The following is a 13,158-nucleotide window of genomic DNA, read 5'->3' as shown; positions in this document are numbered from 1 at the left end:
GCATTTTTTTTGCATGTGTCATTTTTGTCAAGAATCAAAACAACCTGATTTTTGCAATCAAGGGGAAGAATGTCAGGTTGTTCTACGCAGTAGCAATCACGATACAAATTGCAGGCAGCAAGCAAAACCTGACCTGTGCAGGCCATGAGGGAGGACTGTTAATGTCCATTCTGAAAAAATACATATTTTCTGCAATATTTCATTAATTGATCTTGAAATAATTATTATTTTTATTGAATGTATGCATCATAAATCTTACTTTCTATCTAATGACCACATACAAATGATATGCAACATGAATGCGGGGCGAGCCTGAGCCTTTGATAATCTAGGTGGGGAGCTGAAACTTGGTAATAGAGGGCACTCAAATCAGACACAAAATGCTTCAGACAAGAACTAATTGCTGGAAGTTGAAGCTAGACAAATTCAGACCAGAAATAAAATCAAAGTGTTGTAACAATGGCGACAGTTGCTGAAGTTCAACACACAGGGCTTATGATGAATTATCCCCCACTGGAAACACGATTGATTTTTTTTTTTAAAGATATGCTCTATTTCAAGTACTGATGTGGGGTCTAAAGAAGGATTTTTCTTTAGTGAGTCCAAAGGCCTCTATTACACAGGACTTCAGACCAGGTGATCACCATAGAGCCATCTGAACTTAAAATCTATGAATCTGCATGTTGAAACAGCTTTGAAATCAGTGTGCAGATGGGCACTTGTCCCAGGTAGATGCTGACAGTTCTGGGGTAATTTACATTTTGACCCATTTCCTAGATTTAGAGCTTCTGCTGTAGAATACTTTCATGACCCACTTTTGCAGTTGTCTCCATTTCTGACAATAGCTGCATTTTTTCATATCCTTTTCTCTCACTTGCAGCTGAGATGTTGTGCAAGGTGAACTTTGAAGAGGAAGTCTAGATTCATAAGCTGCTCTTCAGCTGTCTAACAAGCAAAATGCCTGTGGGCTGAAAATAGAACGGTTAATCTAGATCTGGCTGATAGATTGGTTACACTAAGGATATCTCAGCTGATCTTCAAATACAGAACAAGGACAAGACTCTGATAAAAGAGCATTGATTAGGAAAGCTTGCAAGGTGAAAGAAATAGCAACAGAGAGGAGATCAGAGTCACCAGGTAGCACAGACTTGACTAATTCTTGTCTACAGCTATAACTGCTCCCCCTTCACCATCTTGTTAGATGTGTGGGGTTTGTATCGTTTTGACAGACGGGCTAGAAAGACAAAACCTACAGGAAGATCTGAATTACCAAATAGAGCTGTCAACTTTGAGTGTCACTCGTGTGTGACTGGAGATTCCTGGATACCCAAATAGTTCATTTCCTTCACATCAAATGTGAGAATGAGTCTCACCAGCCCATTCTCACAGCTTGTAGTGTTTAGGACATCAATCCATTCTTTTGCAGTCAAGGTCATAATTTCTTTTTGAAGAAGTTGTTTGTGCCTGCCAGATCCTTTCATATTGCATATGAAAAGGCTACCCCATATGTTGTGAAAAAGTCTGCAGGAACCTACAAAGATTCCTTGGTATTGCTAAATGGAATAAGAAACCTTAACTGTAGTATGCAGTCTATTTACCCACAAAAAGCCCCCTCTTCCCAGAGCTCTGCTCCACGAGCATGTCCATCTATCTCTTCAGGCCAGACCTCCCCATCCACGCTGTGCACTGACTTGATACTGGCAGGCCTTGGCAAACGCTGAATTCGCTAGTTACCCTCTCAATCTCAACACATCCTTCTCCTTACCACATCCTTCCCCTGCTCCTGGCTTCCAGCACTGTCTATAACAGCATCAAAGCCTGCAAAGCCTCAAAAATGAAAAGATGGGGCAATCACAGCCTGAGGAGGCAAAGTCACAGACAGTTGAGGGTGGGAAGAAAGGTTAGGGCTTGTCATGGATGTGCAAAGATGGTCTCTCCACAGCACTGCTGAGAAGGGAGCCCCATGGAGGCTTGCAGCACTCATGTTATTCTTGCTCAGGGCCCTGCTGAAATTAGTGTCAGTCTCAAAGGAAACATGCAACTCTTAAAGATACAAAGCTAAATTTTTTGCAAGCACAGACTATATGCGCTATGAACCAATGATTAAGAAGTGGATATCAAATCACTGATTTGAAACAGGTTTTAAAGATGCAGATTTTAGAAATGTAATTTTGTTGATCTTGTGCAGTATCGCTGGGAACAGCACAGCAAAGCTGTGTTTCCTAACTAGAGCTGGATGAAGAGCACATTTGTTTAAAGATCTACCAGGACTGTGCTGGTTCTGAGCGTTCCCACTCGGGGCACAGAGAATTCCATGTTTGCCATAATGTCTGGTACTTACGAGTCAGTCTCATACCAGGTCCTTCTTCTGCTATGAAAAAAGCAACATCAGGATGTTCCATCTACTTCCCTGGGATCTGTATCAAAATGGAAATTACCCTCAAAATCACTTCAGGAGAAGAAAATGGCAGTTTTGACATTTTATGAGCCATATGGGAAAGAAGGGCTTAAGCATAATGCTTCTGTTTCTTTCTCTCAACCGAAGATGACAGTAGTCTGGTTGTTTTTCAAGTTTCTACATTAAGGTTTGCTTATATCTAGGTGAAACCCTCCCCCCCCAAACCAACCAACCCTTGTATGACACGTCTGGCCTAAGCTGACAAGCATACTGCATGGGTGATTTATATTTAGAGCAAGGCCCAGAGGTGTCTAAAGCAATCTACTTTCAAAAGTAGAAGTTGTCATATTCTAAATCTGCTCTTAAAGAAAACTGGACCTCAGTGTTATTTTCTGGTTAAAACATACAATACTCAGAAGAAAAGGCAACATTTGAGAACAAATATGTGATGTCCAGAGTTTAGTGAGGCACCTGATTTCAGGATGCTTTATACTTACACATGAATGGCCAAAGCAATTTTGTTTTAATCAGCGAGTTGTCTGAACGGCATTTATGCAACTGATTGATAGACATTCTTACACAAGTTACTGGCAAGTGCATTGATTGTAGATGGCTGGCTTTTTGAGAATTATCTTTGCCTTCTTCCATATGATACTCATGGCAGAGGTGCTGCATTAGGTGCTGTTTTGTAAGTTGATGTCTTCCTCACAGCTGCTGGAACCACAGCATGTCCCTAGGGCATGTTCTCTGCCTGAGCCTCTGTCTTTTGCAGCTACTGTCATTTCAAAGACTTCACATCACAGTGCTAGGGGAAGATGGGAAATGAAAAGGCCTCCTTGTGGGAGATTTGATTGCTCGAGGTTAACTTTTGGGTTTGTTTCCCAAGCAAATGTTTCTTCTCAACTGGAGGTGTGTTCAAAGATTGTCATGTTTCATGGCTGAGATATTCTGATGATCCTGCAGTTATACTCTCATGTAGATTTTGGGGGATTTTGCTCCACAGTAGCAAAGAAAGTGTTCAAATTCTCATGAGGATAGGTCAAAATAAATTGAGGAAGTTTCTTTACCTCTCCACTTCTAAACATTTATGGCTTTCTCTGTAAAGAGCATGAAGCAGTAAGGTGTCATGCCCGATGTTGATGGCCGCTATGAATGGCCTTCTTGTCAAACAAGGTCCTCTCCACTGCTATTAGCTCCCTAGAAGCGAGCATGTGGGATCTGTTGTATTCAACTAATGCTGTTACAGCACACCTAATGCTATGATAGTTGAATATTTACTTAAAAGTCTTATCTTCTCAAGGCATCAACATGTTTTAATCATTTATCTTTCCATTTTAAAAATAAATATGTACACATATGAAGCAATGATTTTCCTCTGTGCGTACTTCTTTGCACTCCAACGTTCAGCCTGACAAGAGAAAACCTTTTTGAACTGAATGCTATGGGAAAACTCTAGAAAATGGACCAAAAGATTTTGTATTCTTACAGGATTTGGGAAAAGCTGTGGAGCAGTGCGGAATTTCTACTTTAAGTCTTGGAAGCAGCAACTACAGCTTTGGCTAAAAGCCAAAAGAGGAAAATGATTTAAAAAAAAAAACCAAACCAAAACAGCTATCCTTAGAAGAAGTGTGCTCCGTTCTTATCAGCTCCTGCACCTCCGGTCCTCTGGTTTGCTTCCTGTGGTTCTGGCATTTTGCCAATACAGACTTTCATCTCTAAAATTAAAAAAAAAAGTTAGTGCACATATTTATACTGAATTACTTCATTAAAAAGCCAGAGAGGAGCATTTGCTTTGAGAAAAATGTTTTAACTTTCTTTTTGGCAAGATACATATTACCTCTGTGTTCAGTGGCACTCTTCAGGTACTGAAGATGTTTTAGTTAGACCTGTGCTTTAGCTCACATCACACATGGCCTGTGTTACCTCTCAGAAATAGACCATTTAGTACATATTCTTGAAACTGCAATTGAGGTACAGTCGCCAGTCTGACACCCCATTAAAACTTCCAGGAGAAGACACACATTTCTTTTCACAACATCTTTTTGCTGCCTGAATGAATCTTTATGTATCCAGTGGTTAAGGAATTCATCCCTTTGACCATGCCATTTTGAGGTGCCATTAGGTTCAGAAGCTCTGAATTTTTGTCAGCTTGCAATAAAGCATTTCTCAGGAATGTGGAGACCATCATGCTATACAGGTTATCACACAGTGACAAGACGCTTGGTGTGCCTTACTGAGCAATTTAAGTGCAAGGTGAAAATCTTATCCAGAAAGCTAATTGTGAAGATGTCATTGCAACCATGATCACCTGGCTGTCAGGGTACCATTCATTTTATAGTCCTTCATGACAACAAAAAGCATAGTAGTGGAAGAGGAGGACCTCAGCGTATGGGAAGAATTCGCCCCTGCAATTACAGACTGGATAAATCTAACAAGTTAGGGGGGGAGGGAAGGAAGGACCTAGAAATAAATGGAAAATGGGATAAAATAAAATATGGATTTAGCAAAAATTTGTTGACCTGAAACTAATGAGCTTTCAAGAAGTCAGTTCCTTAGAAAATTTCTTTTTTTTTTATTTACCTATCAGGGCCCCAATTCCCTTGCCAATAGGCTGCCAGTAGCTGGGTGCCCATTCCCCTGTGCTTCCTTGTGCTGCAGCTACTCTCAGGGGTAAGAGCCCAAATAGCTCTTACCTGCAGCTGTAGGGGTAGGACTAGCACAGAACCCTCAGGAAAGAAACGGAGGAAACAGTGAGCTATTTCCATTCAGGGAAGTCCCTGAAACTTTGCTCAGCCCTCTTAAGCCCACTGATCCTGCCCAATCATCTTCAGACTTCCAGCTCTCCTTTCTCCTAGCTGATGCCCTGCAGATAGCAGGGCTCAAATCTTCACCCACTCTGATTCCTGGAAGGGAGCAGCCCTGTGATGGCACAATTTGTTGGGAGGTGGACAGTGTGGTAGTGCAGGGCTGTGGTCCATCTGCAGCATTCCCATTGACTGAAAGACAATGATAGGAGAGCAAACAAAGACAAGAAGGAGGAGACAGAAAGTTAACTTAAAACACGAGAGCACAAGTGGAAGCAGCACTGAATGAGGAGACAGAAAAAGACAAAGGTCACACTACCGGGAAGTTAATGCCAGAAAATAAAAGATGATTATGTTTTGCTTCTTAGCTTCATCCTCTTTACTCTTTCTATGTGGCTTTCCATAATCTTTTCCATGTTATCTTTCCTACCCTATATTGTCTTCCTTTCCTCCCTCTTAGGTATTTACTGCCTGTTTTTCAGTGTGTTTTCTGTTTACAGAAATAGATCATTAGCCTTTACAAACTGAAGTTAAACTCTATTTGAAAATACTCATTCTGATTCCAAATACTGACAAAAACTTAGCACATCGCATGACTGGGGAGATAGAATGACTGTGCTGTATGTGACATTCAAAGAACACTTTTAAAGTCTAACATCACAGCAATAGCCTTTTTCTTCTTTACTCTAATTTCTCTTCTGTAACTCATTGTGTCTCTGGCCCAGTGAGTCATGAATTCCCGTTTCCAGATTCAGCAGCTTGTAGTTTGTTGTACACCTTCAGAGGCTGAAGGTCGAAGGTACTGAACTTTCCCAAATGAGTGCTTTTGCCATTAGTTTATTGTACAGAAAGGGACTCTGTGATGACAGTAACTCTTTTTCTCGAAAGAATATGCAGAAATCATCTCCAGAAGATGTTCTTGAGCTGACCAGCTCGTGCAGGGTGAAATCTCCAGGTTATTCCAGTCACCTGTGGTTTCTGTCCATCTGCTTTCACACCACTTTGCAGCAAACTTTTCCAAGCACTGGAATGAGCATCGGCACCTATCTTTTCTGCCACTAGTGATTTCCTTTTATGAGTTAGGCGCTTATTAGACCTAGCCCCAAATGTTTAACGTTACCCATTTCACACACAACTAAACATGTTTATAGGGAGTTACCTGTAGTTAGCAACCTCCGCCTTTCTGCAAAATAAAATTAAAATCACAGATAAGCACATAATTTTTTCTATAATTTAAAGCCCGGATCCTAATCACAGGTGGAACTGTGTGTGAGTGGTCCTTTTGAAATCAGTGGGATTAATTTTACTAATAAAGTAGCACACATACTGAAGTGTTCCCTTGGGCCTCCTTCTTCTTTTTCTCTATTTGTAGAACATCTGTAGGAATTCTCCTTTGTTTACTTAATTTTCTAAATTATACAATGATTTTATGTTGCAATTTTCTGAATTGATTGTGAACTGTTTGTGTGTTAATGTGCACATTTATTCCTTTGGAAGGAGATTAGAAATGATGATAGTGAATTAAAGCCTATGTTTCATTTTCACATCATGTATTTGCTATTTTTCTTCTCCTCCTCTTTACATCTGAATACACACATCCACCAGCATTCACTCATGAGAGGCTGGGCAGCTTAGGGTGTTTCCACACCAAAGGACCAGTAGTAAGGTACTGGAGGGGGCATTGGGGAGGTTACTCTTAACTTTCCCTCCCCAATATAAATATATGCCTGCACATCCCTTCTTGTTACTCAAATATTAGTCTGACCATGCCCACTTAAAATACCTTTTACACTCCTGAGATAAATGGAGAAGGGTAAGGAAGCTCATTACTGAAGAAAAAGTACTGTGTATGTTGCACATACCATCCTTAGGAAACATGGCCAGGGGCTCCTCTTATCATGTGCATTCAACAGATGCAGTCTGTGTTTCCCAAGGTAAGTCCATGTAGGGCTTACACCCTGTGAAATGGGGCGCTGAAGAACTCTCCACAGCTGTCTGATACCTTCAGTTCCCACCTTGAGCAGAGCTCAGTTTAATTCAGCATACCAGGTTGGTTCTTTTCTTGTTGCCCTAACAAACCTTGATTATATTTTAATGAGAAAGTTCTTTCCCAGCATGTACCCTTAAATTTGCTTTTCAGCAGGTGGCTCGTGGTTTAACTCAAAAGTCACCATGTAAATCCCGACAGTAGATTATACTAGTTAATAACATAACACTCAGGCCCTGGGACTTAATGATTCATTTTCCTTTTATTATTAATAAATTCTGCCCAGAGAAAGACTGGGTGAGGAAAAGAACTTGGTCAGAGTTCTTTCTGGATTCTGAGTTCCTCCGACCTATTATCTTTTAATTATGTCTCACTTTTGTACTTTTGTAGAGCAGTAATTTTAATGATTTTAATGAGCTTTATCACAGGTGAGTGAGATATGTAATTTCTCAATTTCAGTGCACCCTGTGAGATATTGGGCTCCCTGACTCAGGGGAGCTGAAACCTCTCAGCACCTGGCAGAATTAAATCCCAGCTTCTATGAAACGCTGCTGTGGAGAGTAACTGACTCCCATAAACCCTTTAAAGTTAAGTCTCTTTCAGTTTCACATGTGGAATTGGACAAGCAAAGGTTACCAGGGTTTCAACAGCTGGTACTAACCCTGTGTGTGAACAGCTGGTTTTGAAACTGAGTAGCCCACACAATGAGTGCAAGAAAGGTTACACTGAGTTTCTGTATTGATTTTCAAGGTGGTTAGAAAAGGAAACTGAATTCAGAGAATGACACAAGGTTTAGTAAGTTTGCGGTTTCTCTCTGAAACAGTTTGCTAGAAATCCTAACTATCGTCTGCATACTAAACCTGCAGTAACATTTATTTTATAGGACCTTTTTCAGAGAGACTAACATTCAAGTGACATGACAGCCAGTAGTTTTAAATTATGTCTTTGCAATTATCACATCTCCCTTGTTTGCGTAGCTGGGGGAATGGAGGGGCTTCACAGACAAGGCGGGAAGGGTCCACAGAAGAAGGGCCAATGACACATACATCATTTCCTTCTTTTCTTGTTCCAGAGGTTCACTTTTTTCTGAGTACATAAAGATGGGTGTGCTAGCAGCTGAAAAGAATCAGCCACCATTAGGCTTTTTCCCTGAGATTAGTTTTATATTAATGCCACTCCACTGACTCTATCAGGATTGCTTCTGCTGTATGAGAGAGAAAAACAGGAACCTTTCTCCTCCCATTACACATGCTGGGAGTTTACAATAAGTCTAATGTTCTAATGAATATTAATGCTATAAGAATCCAGAAATGATATAGAAAATATATAATACAGAGACTTAGAAACATTGGCATGGTCTGGTGAAAAAGGAAAGCATTTTCCTTAATATGCAATTTGCCAGCACTAAAATACAAATATATTGTGAGATAATCTCTCGCAAAATAGCTGTAATAGCATAAGCATAAAAAATTACTCGTATGCTTGCAGACTCATAGGATCTCAGAGTATCTCTTCAGGGCGTACTCATTGACCACTAAAACATTTGTTTTGTGTGTCTTGTTGTGTCTTAATACTGTAATAGAAGTGGTGAGTTATGTGTTCTTAAACAGCAGAAAGAGCAAACCCTTGAACACAGAATAAAGTTTAGCCTCAACAGAACACACACTGGAATAAAGGCCAACAAACATCTGAACCTGGCAAGCCAGTTTAGCTTCGTATACCCTCATGTCAGTATGAATATGTACTAGCAAACTGATCTGTGGCAGTGATTCTCCGCACTCTTGCTCTGAATACATAACCTCATTTTTTATAATTGTATCGAAATACAATTTTATCCTAAGCTACAGGTGATGCTTGGCTGGGATTTTTTTTTTTCTGGGGAGGGTAGAGAGAGGGTGGAGTTGCAAACCTGACACGTGTACCACACAGTGAAGTGCATGTTTGAGAGCTAGTTGAGCCCTGACCTCTGTGCTTTCCATCTGCAATGCTAGCATTTGTAGGTTGCTGTATTTTGAAGTGCCTACACTGTTCTCAGCACGATCTGCTGAAAGACCACATTGTAGTGTACCCAGTCCTGCTAATGCCTAAATTATCCACAACACATTAATAAGAACCCGGTGCTGATTGTGTTCAGGCCCTCCTGAGGCAACCACTTACTGGGCTTAAGGGTTTACTTTTAAAACACGCATTACTGGCTGAGACAACAGGCTTGGACCTGTGTTTAATTGATGGTGACACATATCCTTAACGTCTCCAGCTCAGCACCTAAGGCCTGCATCACAAAAACAATGGGAAAAATCATATATTTTTAAATGGCTTAGGTCCTAGAACATTTTAAAAGATGTTGAGAGTGAGTATAGATTCTCCTTCTTATGCAAATTCTGCTTAATATGAGAGGATGATTAAACGGTGGCAGAAAACCACATTTTTACTTTCTTTGTTCTAGGCTGGTCTTACCTCTCCTTTTCATAGAATCATAGAATCATTTAGGTTGGAAAAGACCCTTAAGATCATCAAATCCAACCATTAACCTAACACTACCGAGTCCAGCATTAAACCATGTCCCTAAGTGCCATGTCCTCCATCCCCATCATGTTTGAGAAGCCTCGTATTTGCTCTACCTAGCAGTCATTTATCTACAGCCAAAATAGTTTGCTGTGCCCGGTGAGAACAGTCAGAGCATAGCAAGGTGCTGAGCACCCGCTACACCCGTCACTGTGGGAGCCCCCAAAGTCATCACCGCAGCTTTGGACACGCATGGCTTCTCAGGAATTCCCTGGTGTCTGACCACATAAGCGTTTGCTAATACCGCAATGGCAGAGATGCTGTGTGACTGACCAGCCAGCCTCTCTCGCCCTGCAAGTACATACCAAAGCCCCATATAATTAAACCCTAACCAGCACCCATTTTGGAGAGGTAAGAGGACTCCCATGGGAGATTTCACAGCGATGCTAAGGAGGTACAGTGCTCTAACAGGACAACTAGATATGAACTGGGTCCCAAGGCAGCCTAGCAAAACAGACCTCAGCAACCCCTCACAGTTCGCTTGGAATTAATATCTGTCTTGGTCACAAGGGTCCTGACCAAATGGCTCAAGAAACACAGCACGCTCTGTATCTCTCCTCACTGTACTAGCATATTATCTTCAATAATGCATTTTAATGTACTATGTGGGCAGGAATACTTTTAGACAAGGTTTTACAGATAACTTGTTTTATTCTAGACTATTCTGGTTCTGTTTTTTTTTTTTTAAATAATGAATTTTAATTTTCTCATTCAATGATTGTGATTTAACCACTTTATTTTTACCAAATAGTTGCTAATTTTTGCTCTAGAACACTTTGTACAGTTTATCACAGGAGGATGATACCTGTAACAGCCCAACCTAAGCCTCTTCAAGACAGCTGCAGCAAACAGCCTTCTGATCTCACCTGCACCTCCAACTGCTGACCTCTTCACCTTCTTCCATAGGTGGCCACCGTGGTGCAGAACTGGTACTGCCTGGGTCCCACCAAGTTGGCACTTTCCAGTCTGCAGGCCTGTTTGGGTACCCATCTGGAAAGAAAGTTTTCAGATATTTCTCTTAAAAACAAGTGCTTTGATGACACTACCTTACAAGCCCCTTGCAAGTAGTCTGACACTCATGAACACTCAGTAGATTTGTTTGCAAGAAAGGGAAGACTAATCTTCCGTCATTACAGGTTAGTTCACACTTTTGGGTGATAAAAGCTGAGAGAGCAGGAAAAAGGATCAAGAAAACCCTGATTCATTTTGCTCTCTACTTTCTGAGCACCATACACTTTCTCCTGTCAGGTGCCTAATACATATTTCTGTCCTGGGAACTGAAGTCTGTTGATCTCATCTTGTGTAGTACTGGTCTGGAAAGTGCTGATATGTTCAATTGGCCAGTATCAGAAAGAAGAAAGTTTTCTGGCCACTCAACAGGACATAGTTCAGATTCCTGAGTGTAACACTTGGCGTGAAAGAATTAATCTTTGCTTTGCCTTTGAGTATTTAGGCTTTGCTTTCTTCTTTTCTTTGTAGATCTGCGACTATGATTTCGAAGAAGGCTGTTAAAGGCATTGTTATTTGCAGCCAAGGTATTTTGCAATTATATTAGCATGTTCCTCCTCTTTGTCAACCTAAATCCTGCATGAAAGAGGCTTTTAAATTGAAGTTTCTTGTATTGCATTCAGAAGGAATCAAGATGGGCTTGCCCTCATCTTGAGTTCCACTTCAGACTCCGTCAGGTACTATCCCTGACAGCAGCCGCCAGGATGGGTTGCAGATGGAGAAAGAGACAGAGAGAGAGAAAGACAGGCATCTAGGCAGGCCCAAGCCCACTCTGAGGTTTAAAGACTAATGCTGAAAGCTTACGATGCACACAGTTTTAGAAAGGGAATAGCTGGACAAGTACCAGTGTAATGTAATGTGTTTCCACTGACTTAATTAAAAGATTGTTTAAAATGTGATAGATTAACTCCGTTTTTCACATAGGTTTTCATGGTGGTCCAGGACTGAACAAACTGTGGAAGGCATATTATGAATGGTATACCTGACTGGAAAGGTGTTGAAACAGGACGCTTAATGGACTTTCTCTTACCTTGATGTTTAGTTGTAACTAACCCCAGAACATGCATGAAGTCATCTGTGACTTTGACAGTCAGAGGACACATCATTTAAGATGAAGTAAGAACTCCCGCAAGCCCTATGAAAAGATAATTGATAGCACCTTCAGTTTTTCTTATCTAGCTTGAATGTGAACAAGCTTCTTCCCCCTTCCCCTCTTTAGACTAACTAGAAAAGTATCTTTTTCTTGACCATTCCTTAAACGTTTAAGGTATCTCACAAAGAACACTAATATTATCACAGTGTTTGTTATTCTGATGCTTTTGATGTGCATGCGCTGCTTGTGAAAATGATGGGAAAATACTGAGAGTAATCGGAAAACAGCATTTATACACCTGGCAGCCAAGGGGAAGGGACATTGGGAGTGCCTGTGGACATCTGGGGGGATACTGAGGAAGACAAAGCCCTCTTTCTGCTACAGTGAAGGGAAAAGATTAGGTGGGTGTGGGCGGGAGAAGGTATGATTGTTTTCTCTGTGTGACAGGAGGGGTTAGGGAAATTGTTTATTTCTTTGTTGCAGTACAGGAAATGTCTTTGTTTATGCATGTATCTGTGGCACTGGAAGAGGCAAAGTCTTTCTCTCTGGCAGCAGGGATGGATTTTTTTTTTTTGCTTAGGCATAGGAAACGGGGAGATTTATTTTTCTGTCTTTTTCTCTGGAAGGGGATGAAGGGCAATCTGTCTACGTATCTACCAGCTGTTTCAAAAAGGAAAATATGAGAGGTCTGTACAGACTTCAAAAAGGGTTGAGCGTAGGTAGGAGAGTTCATTTCAACGCTGTCCCAAGCTGAGCAAATGTTCAGATATTTATTTTTGGCTCTAATGACGTTCAAACTGACAAACCAGGAGTTCAAAGCATTGTACTCCACAAAGCACGTTGTACAGTTTGGAAAACAAGGCAAATAACGCTCCCCGGACTCTCACTTCCCTTATGCTAGCTTGAGACACGACTCCAGGGCAATCTCAAAAGCTCTTTTTCCTCACTGCTATTTTTTAAGTTTTCATTCCATTACACGTTTCGGGTTATTTATCCTTCCTCCCACGGTGCCATCTTTGTCCTTCCAGTTTGACACAAGTAACCCCCCGCTGCCTGAGGAGTTGGTGATCCCCACTGCTATTTTTTAAGTTTTCATTCCATTACACGTTTCGGGTTATTTATCCTTCCTCCCACGGTGCCATCTTTGTCCTTCCAGTTTGACACAAGTAACACCCCGCTGCCTGAGGAGTTGGTGACCCCCCGACTTCTCCCCCCCCCGCGCCCTCCCCGACTCCCACACACTCCCTATTTCCCCGCCGGCATCGCCCCCCTCCCCCCCGCGCCCCCCCGCGCCGCCCGCGCG

This window comes from Aptenodytes forsteri, unplaced genomic scaffold, assembly GCF_000699145.1.
Source record: "Aptenodytes forsteri isolate BGI_AS27 unplaced genomic scaffold, ASM69914v1 Scaffold366, whole genome shotgun sequence".
Classification (NCBI taxonomy): domain Eukaryota; kingdom Metazoa; phylum Chordata; class Aves; order Sphenisciformes; family Spheniscidae; genus Aptenodytes; species Aptenodytes forsteri.
Note: the sequence above shows the minus strand (reverse complement) of the source record.